Below are 17,924 nucleotides of genomic sequence, written 5' to 3'. Positions count from 1 at the left end.
ATACAAGGACACACAAAACAAGCACACTTTTTTTTTAGTCCTAGTTATTACACCTACTTTAAACTAGTTGGATTTTGTCTTGTACGTTCTCAGTAAGTTAAGTTTATCTCAATTTCATAGTATCAAAGGTATTTTAAATAGTTAGTTTCTCAGATAATCTACCATTAATACTCCTTGCCTCAAAAAATATGATCAAAACCCAGTTATTCTGAGGGGGATCTGTAAGAAGCTTTCATGAACTCAATGCTCTTGAGATTTCTATCAGAAATCAGTCTCTTGATTTCATGTGAAATGACAACCATGCACAAGCATATTTTTTTATTCTCTATTACAAAGTCTCAAGTGACATTTGCTGTAAGAAGGACAACGTTAACAGCCAGTGAAATGTGAAAGGTTTCCCAAGGAGAAGTCAATTCTGTTCATGCTTCCACTCTGAAAGCACTTAGGTAATTCAGGTGTACCCAATCAAACCACACCTGGATGAAGAAGAGGGAAATGAATATCAGGCGTTAATCACTAATGCTGAAATAGTGGAACTGTTGCATTTGTGCATAATGCCTTTCTCATTTTACATTGTCTAGAAGAAAATGCCTTGAGAGATTTTTCCCCAACAGAATTTTCCAACTTGCTGTAAATGTTTCATATCAGTGCAGCTACTGAATCTCTTATTTCAGAGTACAAGACTGATAATTAAGTCAGCCTATTTCAGGGTCTTCCCCCTCCCCCGGCTTCTCCATTACAGCTATTTTCATTCTGGACTCTGCACACTGTGCACCTGTAATCTGTATCTACATTGTATTAGTAGGATCCTCTTAATTAGATTTAATTTCTTCAAGTGAGGAAAAAAGTGACATGCTAAGCCTGCCAGTTCTTTCAAGAATGTCCTAGAAGGTCAAATGTGTGTATATAAGGGCTTTGTGATCTGTTTGACACAAGGAAGGTAATGTTGGTCAACATTTCAGATGCCTTCAGTAATGAAAAGCAAAGTAACTGGTATTGATTCCATCCACATCAATCTCAAAATGGTAAACAAAAGAATTCTATCCTCTGGATAGCAGCCTCATAGGTACATGCAGATATACTTAACAGATTACAGACAGAAGACAGCTCATTCCAATCAGACATCATGTGAAATTCTAGTTTTCCTAGTTAAACTATAGTGTAGACATTAAAGCTTCTGAAATCTCTACATGCCTTATCCCTATGTAATTAACCAAAATCAGAAACTGTGAGATCAGTACTTTTTCTACAGATTACAGCTCCACAGTTTGTCTATTTCTGAAACAACAGAAATACTAGTATTGCTGTTTTTGAGGCTTTTACAGTTCTTAAATATGTTGGTTTAGCACATCAAAGAAAAAATTTTTAAAATGTTAAAACATTCCTCTCTCCTGTGTAAGACCAGCTGCTTTCTCCTAGACTTCAAGCTCTTTTCACAAAAAATACTTGAACTTATCCTGTAATTCTTATTAGTCTTTCCCTGGTTTTGTGGCACCATGACAAACTATACCCTGCATTACTTTAAATAATCAAGGGCTGAAAGGCTTCTATCTCAGGCCTTGTTTTCTGCACCATTGGTGGAATTGCACAGTTCAATCCCACAAACACCAAATCCCTGCCCAAGAGCCTCCTCTTCCCACCTGCATTACTGCGACAGACACAGCTGCATTTGGCACCTGCTAAGTTCTTTCACTACCAGGATCAGCAGCCAATTTCATTGGCTAAACACTGCACCTTCAGAACATTGCTATATTTACTCATTTTTGCACAGGTAGTAAGCCTGTAGTACAAAAAAATAAAATCTACAATAAGCCTATACATAGTCTTATTTATGCTTAAAATGTGTACTGCCAATTACAGATAATTACAGCCCAATCCTGTGTTTTCTAAAGGTAATACTACATAGAAAGGCTGCTGCATTTTAACAAGAGTCATTGTAGTTCTTGAAATAGTGATACATAAAATTATGTAAAAAAATTAAAGAATCCATACCTTAGATTAAAAAAGAGATTTTTCTGCATTGCTCCCCTGCCTTGGTTGTATCTTGAATGCATTTCAGAACATTTAACTTGTGAAACTTTAAAGATCTTCCTAATCCCTTGTGGCACAGAGAATGACCACCTACTTCTTTCGACATTCAGATGCATAATGCAAAGCAATTTTTTTCATTTAGGACATATAAATGGTTAATCCAGAAGAAAGGGAGCAAATACAAGGTCAAACCAATATGGGAAAGTAAAACACCTTGTAGGGCAGAGCTTAAGACACTGACAGCTCTCTTGGCCAATGTTAAGGTTACCAACATCACACTCCTACAGAGAGGGAAATGAGAAGAATTTGCTAAATATAGCTATAAGTGGTTGGAAGGATGCCTATCCTTATTTGTGCATTCATCTGTTTAATTGTGGGCAATATAGTCCACTAGACAGCCTGAAGCAAGTGTAGATGTTCAATATTCTCTGAATTATACAACCTCAATTGGAAATTGGACTTAATTACGCAGTTTACATCAGTATAAATGGCAACTTTGTATTTTGAAACTCCCCAAAAGCTGTATGTACCTCAATTATTTTCTCAGGTTTTGGGAATATACTAAATGCCTTCAAAACTGTGCAGCTTTAAACTTTAAAGCATGGTGAGAAAGGCCATGGAATTCTTGTGTTTATTGTATGACCCTGTCTTTCAAATCCAAATGTACACAAATACATATGCTGACACCAAAAATCAAGTTTTATGCTCAGATCTTCTTTACATTTGGCCATAGTCTGTGGAGATTGACATTTTTCTTAAACTGATCTGTATGTGCATTTTTAAAATACAGTTCCAAAAATTTAAATATACACGTCAATACATCTTACCAAATAAATCCATCTGTATTTGAAAATAAAGCTGTAACAATCACACAAACATGAAAGAAACAAGTCAAGGAAGTTTATACACCTGTGATCTAAGCTTTCAAAAGGATTCCTAAACCCTTGGTTTCAGTGACAATATTGTAAAGAAATAAAAAGGAATTAAATAGGCACTAGGTGCCCAATTCCCTTTAAGAGTTTGGGTATAAATTCCTAACAGATCACTGAAAGTCTCAGCCAAAGTATCAATTTATTTATATATGTCACTGAGATTCTCTCATATTCCTTTTATATATATATAACAAGCTTCAGCTTAGTTTAACATTAATTCCTCAGAACCTTAAATACTAAGGTTCCTAAAAATCAGAGTTACCATACTACTTCTCTGCTTCTAAAACAGTGGAAAGTGGTTTGTGGGACCATAAATGAAATGAGGTGATTGTTTCCTTGTCTAGATAGATGAGCATGGGCTGGAATTCAGAAATGCCACCATCAGCATAGCAAGCAGTCTGTGAAAGCTGAAGACTGTTTATCACCTACAGGAACACAGCACGAGGAAACGTGGGGAAAAAAAGTGGGAACCTACAGAGGTTTCAAACTTATGGAATGAACAATTCAGTAATCTTCCATTGTCACACCACATTAAAAACAGCACCTCATCCTGCAGCTCTAAAATGCTGCTTCAGGAGAGGGAACACAGTTTTGACTTCCATTATCCTCCAGCCTGCAGCAAGGAAGTGCCTTGGTCCTGAATCAGAACCCACAGGAATTTAGCAAGTGCTATTTCTGCTTGTAGTAAAATCTTCAATATGTAATTTACATCTTGATATGTCATCATTTCCTGGTATTTAACTTAGTAACAGCTTCTCCAAAGTAGAGATTTTATTACATAAATTATGGAAGTAGCAGACTGGGTGTAGTGGAGACAGCATAAATTTCTGAATCAATACAAAATATGTCCCTGGTAGTAGTTGTTATTCTATGCAGGTATGTTATTGATTACAGTCATAATGGTCTCACTTTAGCTGCCATCAATAACTCACTACTTGTATTGTCACACTGAATTAAAAAAGAACCAGTCTAAAAATATGAGGAGAAGTTATACCAGCATGGCATGACCCTAGCCTGCGGAGCAAAGAAGTAAAACACAGCCAGTTCAAGTTTTCAAGGATTTGTGTTTGAGACTTCACTTGACATTACATTGATAAAATAAATTCACATGTGATCCTTATTTGGGACAAAAGAATACGTGTCTTAAACATTGCAGAAAACTTTCACATTTATGGATCTGCATACACAAACAGTTTTCAATGCCTTGAGACCATGAGAAGACAGGTACTGCTACACAAAACTGAACCAAAGTTTTATGAGTGGCTATTGACATTCTACTGATGAACATGACTGAAGCTTCCTTGCATCAGATTATGAATTGTAGATAGAATGCTAGATTATTTCAGCTTTTTAAATTCCTAATTTTGGAAAACAGTCTCCATAAAATACCCATATTTGCTACTCAGCAGAGGGATAGTCACAAAGTGCCAATTAGAAGACTTGATTGCACCTCACAGACTGGATCAGCCTCCAGAGCAGTCTGTCTGTCTGCACTGCTTTAATCCACAGCCAGAAGTGGCTGCCCTCCCTCAATCATCAAATCAACATGCCCCAAGTTATTGTAGCTACTCCAGCTAGAGTGAACTCACACCTGAGATTCTCATTCCCCAAGACAGTTGGCACTTTATGAGCCATATTTTAAGTCCCACTGCAATTTACTTTCCTCTGGGCAAACTCTGCAAGCTTTGCTACTTGCATGCTACTAAAAAGATTATTGTTTTCCCCTTTAAAACTTGCAAAAATTAGACTACCCAATATCATGATGTACATTCAGCTCTCATCAAGCTGTGAGTCCAGCAGCCATGGACACTGTTGACAGTGAAACATGACAATAGAGTTTCTCACCAACAGGATAATCCAGTAAAAAAGTCTGTGCCATCACTTCTATCACTGGCCTGAATAGCAGTTACTTAAAATTTTATCACTACATAAGCCAAATTAACAGAAAATATTTACTGTAATAAGAAGGTTCCATGGAGGTATTTAACTCCTGGGTAGAATTTCCACCACCAGAGCAGATGAAGAAGAGGCAGTTAAATAACTGGAAACTGTAGGTCTAGTTTCACAGACTTTACATTGCAATCAATGTAGATCAGTTAATAAGAGACTTCTTCATAGAGGAATAAGTTAGGGCAACATTTTTCTGTACAAAATACCCCATGATCATTCCTTGTATGAGAGCAGAAATAAGAGGGGAAGGAAACTAAGCTTAGAGCAGAAAAAAGGCATTTGTGATACACAAAGCCCAGCTCCTGTGAAACTACTGCTCAGCAATCAGTCAATATGACTGCACCTGTAAGAATTCTTACACAGATTACTTCATCAGGTAATTCCAACTATTTCCAACCAGAATGCAGGTCTTGGTACCAATCCCCTTAAAAGTCCCCTCTCAAGGATAACAGTGCAAAGGAAGCACTGATGCCTAATTCTAGACTCCAAATTCCTAGGTTCTGAAAAAATAAGGAAAATAATAAATATTTTGAGTTTGCTGTAATGACAAAATGTCAGAAATTACCCCAAACTGATTTACTCACTTCTTCCCTCTCACTTGCTTGCAATGTTTAAGCTGTAATTCAATAATGCATTTCAGAAGACAGAAAATGCTTCACAACTCTTAAATAAACCATAAGCAGCTAAACAGTACCTGTTCTGGAGGACAAAGGCCTGTTGCTAAGACACTAGACTTCAAGCTTCCAATGGCTTATGACAGCAGTAACAAGGCAAACAAAATAGATAATAAAAATGAAATTGTCAAAGATACCTTGACAGTGTCCTTTTAATTTTCAGCCAACTTGAGATGTCACGTAAGCACTGAAGCAGCAAAGAGGTGATACTGCTTAGATAGCAAAATCTCAATTCCTCCCTGACCTACAAATCAGAAGCTAATAGATTGGTGGTGCATTGGTGTATATGTGCACGGTATCTCATGGAAACCCTGTACAGCTTCTGAAACAAAATGCATGTGCTCTGAGATGCAGAAAAAGCATAACTATAAATAACATCAACTGAAGCATGCACAGAAGATTTTGACAACCCAGTCAAGGACCTTATGGAACAAAAATCCCAAATTGTCTAAGAAAACCATCATATCTGAAGAGATGAAGCATACTGCATGTAGCTCAGGAACAGAAAGGTCTTCCCAGTGAAATATAAACTGGAGAGCGAGACAGAGGCACAACCCTGCCCATATGTTCTCAATGGATCTCAGTACCTTGTAATACTGCCAGCAGCAGCATCACCACTATGCAAGAGGTAGAGGAGAACTACCTTCTTGGAGCCCTTAGCTTGGAACCTGTGATCTGAATATCACAATTTTACTCTTTCTAAACATATAGTCAAAATATGTATTTGACTGTAGTCAAAAATCACTCAACTTATCTCATGGTAATGAGCATCGGTTGATTATACAAAGCATTAAGGCTTGCAGAATCAAACCAAGATACCTTTCACAGAAATGTTTCTCTAGATTGAACAAAACCCATGTAACTACAAAGCAAATATATATATACACACACATACAAATGCAGTGTCAATTTCTACAGAATTGGATAAAATAGCCTGCTAAAAAAATTGAAGCCAGTCACTTCAAGAGTATAATGCTGCCTTAGTTAAGATTCAGTATTCTCAGAAAGACACATTTGTTCCAACAATGGTAAGCTCCCAGTAATGACAACACTGTAAGAAAATATATGTTCTTTGTAGGAATGAGGACTAACCAGATATGAGCTTCATTAACTAAATCAAAGCATTCTCTACAAAAGGTCAAAATATTTAAAAATGCCACTCATATACACATTCCTACTGGATACCTTACATTTTTTAATCCACAAAATTAACTGATATTCCAGGAGATGCATTTATTTTGGTGGGTCAAAATGTCAGATTACCCTGAAACAGTGGCAATCAATGAGTTAGATCAGGACTCCAAAAAATTATTTTGTTTGATCACTGTAAATAAATTAATGAGTAATAGATGCTGTCCACTTACTATTAAATGATTAGCCATTTACAGACAACATACCAAATGCTACTTGAAATTGTGAATGCCAGAGGATTGACTGTCAGGCTTTCAAAAGATTGGATATTACTAAATTAAGCTGTCTGTTCTTAGAATGTTGACAAAACCAGTCACAAAAAGAACTGGATTCACTAGAATTAGCTATTTCTTTTAAATACTACTTACAACAAATGTGACCTAAGCTAATGGAGAAGATGTACCCTCTAGAAGCTCAGACGACTGCACCAGAAGAAGCTTTGCAGTTTGTTTTGGACTGCCTGTGAAATGCAAGAGTAGAAGTGAAAAGGACAAACAGGGAACAAAACACTTGCACTGCAGTTTTCTCGGGTTGGCTTTGTTTTACACAAGTTAGCTGAAGGAAATTAAAGCCACTTCATTATCTAAGGTGATTGTTTCTTTTCTCAGATGCTCAGGTGGTTATCTGCTTTGCTTCAGTTAACAGGCAGACCACATCCTACATGAAATTTAAGAAAATTTCCCTGTTCTTATTTTAATGCTTAAACCCATGAAACCTCTAATGCCCTTCTGTAAAGCAAATATGTTTGTCAAGTTACATGTATACTCTGAATGTCTTGCATTATGGAAAGAACGTTTTTTCTAGAAATGGGCAAATTTTAATCCTTAAAATATCATTGCTAATTTCCAGGAGACACACATGAAGTCTAAATAAGGAAACGGCATGCAACACATGTGAAACTGCTTCCCTATCCATACTGGTGTAACTCTAGAGCTGGCCTTTTCTTCCTTTATTCTGTAGAGACAGACAAGAAAGTAAAAGAAATTGACCTAAGTGCTTTGAAGGTAACTAGGATGGTTATTAGGATGCCCCACATCTGACAGAACAGTCACACTCTGATTAAACTGGAAACACACAAGGCAAATGTAACATCACACTTAGCTGCTACAGCATTTGTTTACAATGTCTGTGTCAATGATTTATACTCACACAATAAAATATTAAGAGCAACAAACTATAAACCTGGCAGCACAAGAATTCTAACAGGTTTTCCTTGCAGTGTATCAATTCTGACACTACCCAAGATCCACCAAAAGCACTGCAGATATAATGTGTTGCATTACATAAAATCAAGTACAGAAGCTTAGTTTTATATAACTGTAATATGCATACAGATGGTCTTCAGGACAAGATATCTAATCTAAACTACAGTTTGTACAAAATCTGAAGTATAAGCAAGAGGCAGGCATTCTGCCATTTCTAGTACAGTGTCCTAACTCAATAAAATGGGAGACTCTCTTTACTTGTAACTCTTGTTGGTTCTTCCAATATTAAAAACTTTCTGATACTGAAATCAATTGCAGAGATTTTGAATTTAAGAGATGAAATTCAAAGAAGGGAATTATTTTTCAGCCAAACAGAACATCAAAACTATGATTATATAAACTGAGATTCAGATATTTGACTGCAACTATGGCATAATAATAAAATAAAGCAAGTCGACTTCATAAAGATGACCAATGTCATATAAAATGCAAACTATGATCTCTGAACAATGCACAAAGATGAACCATGCAGTCAAACTATTGTTCTTGCCTTCCTAATGCATTCCTTTGGCCAAGCAATGGGAAGATAAACCCATTTGCCTAATGGAGCATATAATTTAAATATTCCAGACAAGACTTGACAGAGATGCTGCTTAAAATAAATTTAAGAATCATTCATCCAAATACTTTGCAAGATGAAGACCCCAGCATAGTTCACAACTTATTTTTTTATACAAACTCCAAACTCTCCAGCCCCTGCAGTTACTTAAGTCACCATGCATACCCTGTATTACTTTATTACAGCAAACCTTTTCCTTTTTTTCCATTAGGGATTTAATACAAAGCTGCATATTTTCTCTTTTGCAGTGGCTTGCAACATTTCCAAAATCACTAAAATTTCAGATTTTACTACTGCACCATGCAGTGCTACACAATTTTGTAAACAAAATATGTCTAAATTTATGGAGCCTTAAAGGACTAGTGTATTCAGCAGATTGCAGTACTTTATCCACAGGAAGTTACAATCAGGCAATGTCAATATTCTGTCATTTAGAAGCAGGATTTTTTACCATAAAGCATTCCCATTAATACAAATCAGGAGAGCTGTTTCCCGCCTCCCCCCCGCAAAACTTGGATTTAGGGTTCAAGCTATTGGCACGATAACAGGTCTTCACTTGATGAAAAAAATCTGCTTAGGGTTTTGTTTTTTAACATGCTATGAATCACGTTTTGCATTGTGACCTACCTAAAGGCACAACAGTACAGCGTAACAAGCAAAGTGCATGTTTTAAGAATTCCCCCTTTCACATACACAAACAAGTGCCTACATGAAAGAAAAACAGAAAAAGCACGAAAGACAGTCTAGTCCTATATTCACTAGAAGTGAACATTTCAAAGAGTTTTTCAACTTCTACAAACGTCAGATTTTAACCGTGAAGCTCAATACTGCGGGAAAAGCATAAATTAAAAAATAACCCCTAACTCTGGCTTTTAAGTCTGTAATGGATGTCGCGTGTGTGAAAAAAATAGGTTAATTTTGTTTGGTCTTCGCTACAAAGAGACTCATCTCCTATGCATGCCACAAATAACCTGAGCAATGACTTCCCTCCATGACACAAGCTGCCCATCATATTGCAGGATTATTAAAATGTTGGTTTGTTTAGGGCTTGCTTGTGTGTGTGGCTTGCGTATGTAATTCAGGCATTCGCATACATCAACTCCTCGTTGCGCATCTCACAATAAACTGACGAACGCTGTTAAACCTGAACCAGCAACCTTTAGCAAACAAAGAAGTCTAACCCGGAATCGTGATGCAAAATCACTCCAAAACGTACTACACCCTGCAAGAACCTCACAGAGAATAGCCCGGCAACCTCATTCATTCCCTCCCAGCCCAGCGATCTGCTCACCATCTCCGTCTTATTCCTCTGTCCTCAGCTTATTTTCCTTGCTGCTACTGGCTTCAAGGAGGCGGCGTACAAATTAAAAAAAAAAAAAAAAAAAAAAAAAGGAAAAAAAAGAAAAATATTTTAAAAAATAATAAAAAGGGGAAAGCCCCCAACTCTTCAATAAGCTGCTGGGCAGGCGCTGGGCAGCATGTCAGCCCCTTGTCCTCCTCTCGCGCTCCCCGCGCAGGAGCCGCTCCCGCCGTGCCCGCCCCGCGGGTGCCCGTCCGTCCCCCGCGCGTTCCCCGGGAGAGCGCCCGGGCTGCACCAGCTCCTCCCGCCCGCTCACCCACCGAGGCAGCCGAGTAGTCGCAGCCGGGCTGATTTTCCCCTCCCACCTCCACATTCCTATTTACAAAGGGTATCCAAGACCATCTTTATCCAACCGGGGGGGGGTGGGGGAGGAAGGAGGGGGAGGTGGAAGTACTCATTAACCCTTTTCTTGCATTTACCTTTTCTACTGTGATTTTTAGAGCACACAGGGGAATCCCCCTTCTCTACAGAGCACATGGACTCGTTGCCATCGGGCCCGCGGGGTCCCCGCTCCCGCACACCGGCTTGGCCGCTGACGGTGCCGCTCCAGCAAAAAGGTCCAAGGCCACTGCTGGAAAACGCGCGCCCTCCCCAAACTATTGCTCGGGAAACAACCGGAGCGGCCCGCGGGGAGACGGGAGGGCACTGCCCGGCCCAGACCATGATGCCACCGCCCGCCCACCTCTCTATTTATTTGTTTATTTTTCCTAGCGGGGCACATTCCTCAACACTCGCACCTGGGGGCAGGAGGGCGGCAGGCGTGAGGGGGCGCGCGCCGTGCACGCCGCGCGCGCCGCCCCGCCTGCGGCCGCACGCGAACCGGCGCGCGCCTCCCGCACCGCGAATTTTCCCATTGGGCGGCGCCGCTGCCATCGCGCCCGGCAACCGGAGCGCCATTGGCGAGGCCCCGCCCCGCCACCGCGCGCTGCCGGCCGCGCCACGCGCCATTGGCCCGCGGACCTGTCCGTCACACGGGGTGGCCCCGCCCCCGACGGGCGTGGCCGGAGGAGCGGCCGCAGGCGCGGGGCGGGAGCGCGGGGCACGGGCGGTGCGCGGTCGGCGGGGACCGCGCTGTCACGGGAACGCGCCCCCGCCCCGCCGGAGGCTGTCCGCGCTCGGGAATGAACGGCGCCGTGCACAGCTGTTCGCCCCGGGGTGGCGGGCCCAGCTGGTGGCTGAGGGCCCGTCAGGTGCAGCCAGCCAGGTAATGCTGGCACGCGATCCGCATGGGTTTGTCTAACTTGACCTTCTCACCGTTTGCAGTGGTGTGTGCGCTGCCATCCTCGCCTCTCGGCTTTGTCTTGGGTAACCTGGGTAGCTTGAGCTTCCTACGGCCCTGTTTTATGTCGTGTTATCCCCTTCATTAATGTTCCTCCTTTGAATAATTTCCTGTGGTTTTCCTCCCTCCCTAACCGTGGGAGCCAGAAGTGGTGCAGCATTCCAGTGTCCCTGTGCTGTTCACGAAGACAGTGTCACTCCCCTGTCCCCCCTATATATTCTGTATTTTATACAGTAAATGGTTAGAGTGTATTACCAAAGTATTACCCTGAGAGGTCACACTGCAATAGTAACAACTAAATTCTTTTTTGAGGTACTTTTTGCCATTCTGGCCCCATCCCTGCATTCTTTATTTCCAGATGCATTTCCTCATATTTTATGATACTAAAAATGCAATTTACTGGACTGGGATGACTTATTGGGCACATCAGATGATTTTGTAACCATTTGTGAATTTTTGACTCGTTTATTAGGCTACAAAATCTACTAATAAATAATTTGCACGATCTAAGCAAGTGGTAGAGATAATCAAACTGGATCTGGGCAAAAACCCATCTCTAGAAAACTGTCAGGGTCCCTGATGTCTCCCCTTTAAAGCTGCTTTTTTAAACTTCCCAGGGAAAAGATATTTAATCTATCTACAGTGTGCTTTATGCATTCCAAATAATGTGCATTCCAGCACTCTGTTCTCTTCCAGAACAAACTCTTTAAACAAATGTCAGGATTATTTCTCTTTTAGCTTTTGAAACCAACTCAGGACAATTCTACAACCCTTTCATTAAGCTTCTGCTTGTATTTTAGCCTTCTCCAAGAGAGTTTCTGCCCTGACAGTACCACTCTCTTCGAGTGGATGCAGAATCAGAGCCTGCTTGGGATCAGTCTATTCAAGTTTCACAAACAATGGGAGCTATACACTGATCCCCAAGGACAGGGTCTAGAAGGGACAACAATAACCAAGCTGGTTTAGGCAGAACAAAAGGTAGACACAAGAATAAAAGGAAGAGTCAAAATGGCCATCAAATCCACTATTCACAAATTCTTGCAGTGGATTCTTTTTGTGCAGCCTCCTAAAAAGCTTTTTAAATGACTCTGAACTTATTCTTACTTTCCATATGTATTAAAAATAGAAACAAAACAATCTGGAAAAAACACCATTCCGTTTTGAGCCTATGAACACTTTCTTCTTCCCATAGACATGACTGCTGCTGAAGGTATGCAGATTATCATCTACAGATTTTACATGAGAATCGAGTCTAGAAGCTAAACAATCTTTGGTCACAGTGATGAGTCTATACTTTAAAACTCAAACAGAGTGCCAAAAAGAACAATACATTACATTTAATGTGCATGCATTTTACCTGTTTCAGTGTAACAGAGATTTGTATAATTTGTCTATTTAGTCACCAGATAACCGCTTTAAATAACAACTCTCTACCTGAAAACATTAATACATTCTAGGTTTATATGTTTCAAGGTAATAACTGCAATCTATTATTGTGTTTCAGAAGCAGTAGTACAAAGAATGATGATCATACATTCACCCAGTAATTTTCATCAGTAGATCTCAAGAGACCTTGCAAAGGTCAATGTGATCATCCCACTGTTGATGATGGAGAAGGAAAGCATTGAGGTGAACTTGCACAATGTCAAATGCCAGAGCAGCGCTAAACCTGACAGTTGACTTCAGGTTTTCTGTATCCAGTAAACCTGACAAGCCACCTAACACATCCATATACCTCTGGGAATTCTTTTAATTACTATTTCACATCTTGTGTGTATTGTGTTTATCAGTCTTAGAACCTGGAAGAGTACTCCAGGCTTCACTATAAAACATTTTGTAATTTACAGGCTCCACTGAAACCCTCTATTGCCACCCATGAAAAAAAAAGTCAGAAATAAAGTTTGAGATTTTGTTTGAAAAATTAAATAATCATATTTCAGCAGGACAAAAAGGTGACACAGATCCAATCCCGAACTAAATCTGCAGATTTAGGTAAAATTACTAAATGTTTGGTTATCAGTTCTGATCATGCTGTGCTAATAAGTGAAAGCAAATTTGATGCTGTCACTTGTGTTTTTCTCAATCCTCAGGAAAGCTGTCCTGGCTGGAAATCATCCCATTGCAGGCTCAGGGCTCAGTGACTTTGGGGCCTTCCTGGAAGCAGAGTCTCGGCTGAAGGAGGTCAGGGGAGCAGCATCCCTCACAGGGGCCTTGCTCTGAGGGGTCAGGAGCTGCATCCAAACCCACCAAGATTGTCAGCAGCCTGGGAGTGTCTGTCCTCAGAGGCATGAGCACTGGGATGCTCACATCAGTAATATTATTATTTCACACCTTCACAGAATCACAGAATCAGCAAGGTGAGGAGAGACCTTTAAGATCATGAACTCCAACCTCATTAACCACTGTAACCTCTATAAAACACTAAACCACATTACCAGATTTAAACACCTCCAAGCATGGCAGCTCTGCCACCTCCCTGGGCAATCTGTTCCAATGCCTGACCACCCTAACAGTGAAAAAAAAAAATTCTACTGCCCCAATTTCTCGTCTCAGCTCTAAACCAGCTATGCTGGCAGCAGGCTGAGGCAGCCAAACAGCAGCTCAAGCACTGGGAGATGAGCCCGATGCTCTGAGGAATGCCAGGCGCTGTGGCACCGGGGCAGAGCTGCAGGCCCCGGGCCAGGGGCACAGGGAAGGTGTCGGTATCAGTGCCGGTGGGCCCCGGGCCAGGGGCACAGGGAAGGTGTCGGTGCCGGCGGGCCCCAGGCGAGAGGCACAGGGAGGTGTCGATACAGGCAGCACCGGCCTAGGGGCACAGGCACGATGTCGGTACAGGCAGGCCCGGGCTAGGGGCACAGGGAAGGTGTCGGGACCGGCAGCACCGGCGGGAGGAGGAGCCGGGCCCGGCCCCCGGAGGGGCGGCGCTGCTCGGCCCGGCCGCCCTCCGGAAGCAGCGCGGGGGACGGGCGGTGCGGCGGCCGTGGGTGAGTGAGGGAGGCGAGGGAGGGAGTGAGGGACCGGGGGTCACCGTGCCTGCAGGGCGGGCTCGGACACAGCCCGGCGCCGCCTCAGCTGCCACCAGCCTCCCGGAGCTGCCGGGCTCCTGCTCTGGGGCTGTGTGTGCCGTTCCCGGCCACCGCCACAGCCCCGGCCCTCCCCGCCAAGGAAGGTGCAGCTCCTGAGCGCCATTTGCTTAAGGGTTTTATCCTAAATTTATCCAGCAGCACCTCTGGGGATATTTTCAGGTGTCAGTTCGCACCTGTTTTCCTTGGTTATGCGATGGCATTTCGTTCCTGCGTGGGTGGTGGCTGGTTGGTATTTGCGTCACATATAGGAGTAATTGTAAGTGTACAAGAATAATAAAGTAATTTTTAAATTAGGTTTTAATATGTAGTGACCCTTTGAGGTCAAGCAATAGTCATAGTTATACAGTGAAAACTACTAATGTCTTTTGGTGGTTCCTCCCTGAAGAAAACCTAAGAACTGTAGAAGCTAAAAATACAGCTTTTATCTAGGGAACAGACCCTGCAAAGGCTCCGAGTCTGCAGATCCGTTGCTGATCCTGCTCTTAAGAAACTGGGGCAAAGGCTGTTTTACCCCATTTTTGTAAATGTTTTTAAAACATGGTGTGGTGAAAGGTTATGTTTTCTGGTGTTTGTTTCTCATGGGAACTGTACAGTGGACCTCATCTAGTAAAACACCAGGGAGAAATCAAGCAGGAGAAAATAAAATTAGCCCATTAAACTTGGGAGTGCCATTCACCTTATTTTCTGTGTTTCATAAGTGTTGTGCTCTTGCTTTGCTGCCTCTTTCAGGGAAGACTGACTCTTCACCTTGGGAGGATTACAAAGCCTGGGTTACTTACAAATGCTCTTCACAGGGAACAACCTGGAAGTCATCAAATTATAGCTCCATCTATTCCACTTCATCTGTAGTCCTTAGTATTGTTACTGTGGAGCATGTGGTACAAAAGGGAAGTGCAAAAATGAAACAGTAAAATGCTTTGAAAATGTAGCCAGGAGACAGTTTTCTCTGAGGGAGAAAAATAGTTTACTAATCAAGCATGATTTTAAAGTTCTCTATTAAAAACCTAATTTCAGTAGTGCAAGAAAATACATCCAACTTTATGGCCCTTCTATGGGCATTTGAGGACTATGGGCTCAGTTTCATTTGGACATACTCAAAAGAGACAGTAAAATAGTTCTGTACTCTGCTGAACATTAGCTACTGTTGTAGTACATAGAACTAGCAGATTCCAGTGAATAATGGTTTTTAGCTGTGTTTTAGACTGCACCTAAACAATAGTTTTGGATGAGTTGAGAAGCACTTGAGATCACTGTGGTAACTGACAGATGTTATTTATGATGCTTCATTTGTGAATATGAAATACATAACAAATGGCTTCCTTTTTCAAAGCCTGCTACTGGGAGTTCTTAAGGGTAAAACAGTTTTATGCCAAATTGTGAACTGATTGTTTCTAATCAACCAAATGATGGTGGAGCCCTATGAAAAGAACATACACAATCTATCATGTTTGGGTCTCCTGAAAGTCCTGAATGCTACCTTGTGCTGGCATGCATCCACTCAGGCTTTTAACAGATCCTTCAAATGAGCAAAACAACACACTGTGCTGTCTAACAGAGTACTGTAGCACAGAACAAGAATGTTAGTTACTTTAATGTCATTTCCAAATTAGCGGTGCCATTTGGAGCAGAACGCTTAATTACAGGATGTTTGTGGTTCTTGACAAGCTGGTTTGTGTGTATTAGGCATAAGTTGGACAGCAAACTAGAAACATTGCAGAAATAGGAGATTGTTGCTATCATGTCATCCTTGGTAACTGTTGTCTTATTGAGTAGGAATAAGCAAACTGGAATTTATAAAAGCTCATTATCCAGAGACCAGTCTTCACTGTCTCCAATCTAGAGCACAGAATTTCTCCCCCATTCCTGCAGACCTTCTTGCCTGTATTCTCCTCAAAAAGAAAATCAGAAAGCAAGTGTTGTACCACAACTTAGCCTTTTCTATATGAACTCTTTAAACTATGGCACCTCCTTCATTTCTAAGGATGGTTCTGAAGACACATTTTCTGCAGAAATGGAGATTGAAAATCAAGTTTTGATCTGGCTTTGGGCTTGCTGTAGGATCAAGTTGCAAGTGGAAGTCAGTGCTGGCCTAATCTTTTTCACCTTCTCCTCTCCTTGGTGTGTGGGGACTCAGCTGAGCTGGGCACATGTGCTTTGCAGCCCCAGCTCTGTGCAATGTGCTCATTCCATCCCCAGCTCTGTGCAATGTGCTCATTCCATCCCCAGCTCTGTGCAATGTGCTCATCCCATCCCCGTGGCTTCTGTGTGAGGGTGAGCTCGGGAGAATGGTACCTGCATGAAGACTTCTTGATTGAATGTTTATGTATTTACAACATCTATGACAGCCTCTCATCAGTTTTTCTTCCTCTTGGTGTTTTGTTAATTATTATAAATTCCAGAATACCCAAATTTGAGTCTTTCAGTATGCTTCTATTTAAGAATTTAAGGGTAATATCCACAACAGGTGTTTCAAGTGCAATGTCAGCTTTAATCAAAGAAGGTACCAAAATACATTGCTTGCCTCCTTTGCCAGTTAACTGTTGCTGCTGTTTTAAAGGGGTAGCTCTGTTTTATCTGCCATAAACACTTCTGTCTAAAAAAAAAAAAAAAAAAAAGGTGGAGCCTGAGATAAAAAATGCTGATTTGGTATTTGGGGTTAATAAAAGCATAAATGTAACTTAAAGAACTGTAATAACATGAAGCAAGGTTCATGGGGTGACAAAAAGCATTCTGTCAAAGCAGTAGTACCCATTCATAGGTACTGGAGATTCTAGAAAGTTACTGAAGTGTTCCAAATACTTGTCCTTCTAGATAATCATTTATGATGAGTACTGCAAACTTACTATGCAGCTGTTTTCTGACTGGCAGTTTTTGTTTAATCTTTATGCTGGCCAGTAACTTGCATGAACAGCTGGACCTATTTGATTATTTGAAGGGAACTGAATAAATCAGGCAATGAGCATGAAACCTGTTTATTAAAATATTGGTTTTATGAGTGATTAATTGCAAACAGTTTTCTATCAAGTAATCCATTTAATTATCTGGCAAGGCACCTAGCAGCCATATCTCCATAGTCAGTGAGAGTACTCAGTGACAGTTGGCATTAAAATTGTATTTTATATCCCTGCTTTCACCAAGTGAGCTGCTTTGCACTTTGCCAAAAATAAAAGTTTTTAGGATTCCCTGGCATACTCCCAGTAGTGCTGTAGATGGGAACCTCTAAACCCATGGATTTGAAGGTGATCTCTTCTGGGCTGTGAGTGTTGTTTCTGAAATACTCTGTGTGTCGAAGATCCAAGTCTTCCAGTACTGGCAGTTCAAATCCAGCAACAGAAGTCTGAGAAGGGGCATATCACCTTCTCAAAAGTGAATAGATTTTTGCTACAAAGCTGGCTATGGTCTTTTTAAAGACCTGCCAATAAATCAGTTATCCAAAATTCAAGACTGCATTTTTCATTTTATGATGAATTTCTAATGCAGTTATTTTGGGATTGACTTGATAGAGGCAAAGAAAGCCAACAGTGTGTTATTGTGTAACCTGTTTAACACAGAATAGTTGGGAGAGCTCTGCTATTGCTGCTTTTAGCTCATGGATTA

The 17,924-nt window shown here is 41.1% G+C and overlaps 2 protein-coding genes across 21 annotated transcripts in view; one reads left to right on the top strand and one right to left on the bottom strand.

The window, feature by feature from the left end:
* ARVCF (ARVCF delta catenin family member) overlaps positions 1–10,532 on the bottom strand; it is a 251,292-nt gene extending 240,760 nt beyond the window's left edge. For 6 of the 18 annotated variants that reach the window (XM_074554650.1, XM_074554662.1, XM_074554661.1 and 3 more), the window contains exon 1: positions 9,894–10,210. The gene's annotated coding sequence lies outside the window, so the exon portion shown is untranslated. The other 12 variants (XM_074554664.1, XM_014268390.3, XM_074554665.1 and 9 more) reach the window with 7 other exon arrangements.
* A 468-nt stretch (positions 10,533–11,000) lies between these two features.
* TANGO2 (transport and golgi organization 2 homolog) overlaps positions 11,001–17,924 on the top strand; it is a 28,552-nt gene continuing 21,628 nt past the window's right edge. The window contains exons 1-2 of one of the 3 annotated variants that reach the window (XM_074554093.1): positions 11,001–11,166; positions 13,332–13,598. The gene's annotated coding sequence lies outside the window, so the exon portion shown is untranslated. Of the gene's footprint in view, positions 11,167–13,331; positions 13,599–14,068; positions 14,226–17,924 lie in introns of those variants that run through there. The other 2 variants (XM_074554094.1, XM_074554092.1) reach the window with 2 other exon arrangements.

This window comes from Zonotrichia albicollis, chromosome 18, assembly GCF_047830755.1.
Source record: "Zonotrichia albicollis isolate bZonAlb1 chromosome 18, bZonAlb1.hap1, whole genome shotgun sequence".
Lineage (NCBI taxonomy): Eukaryota > Metazoa > Chordata > Aves > Passeriformes > Passerellidae > Zonotrichia > Zonotrichia albicollis.
Note: the sequence above shows the minus strand (reverse complement) of the source record. Positions and strands in the feature narration are given on the sequence as shown.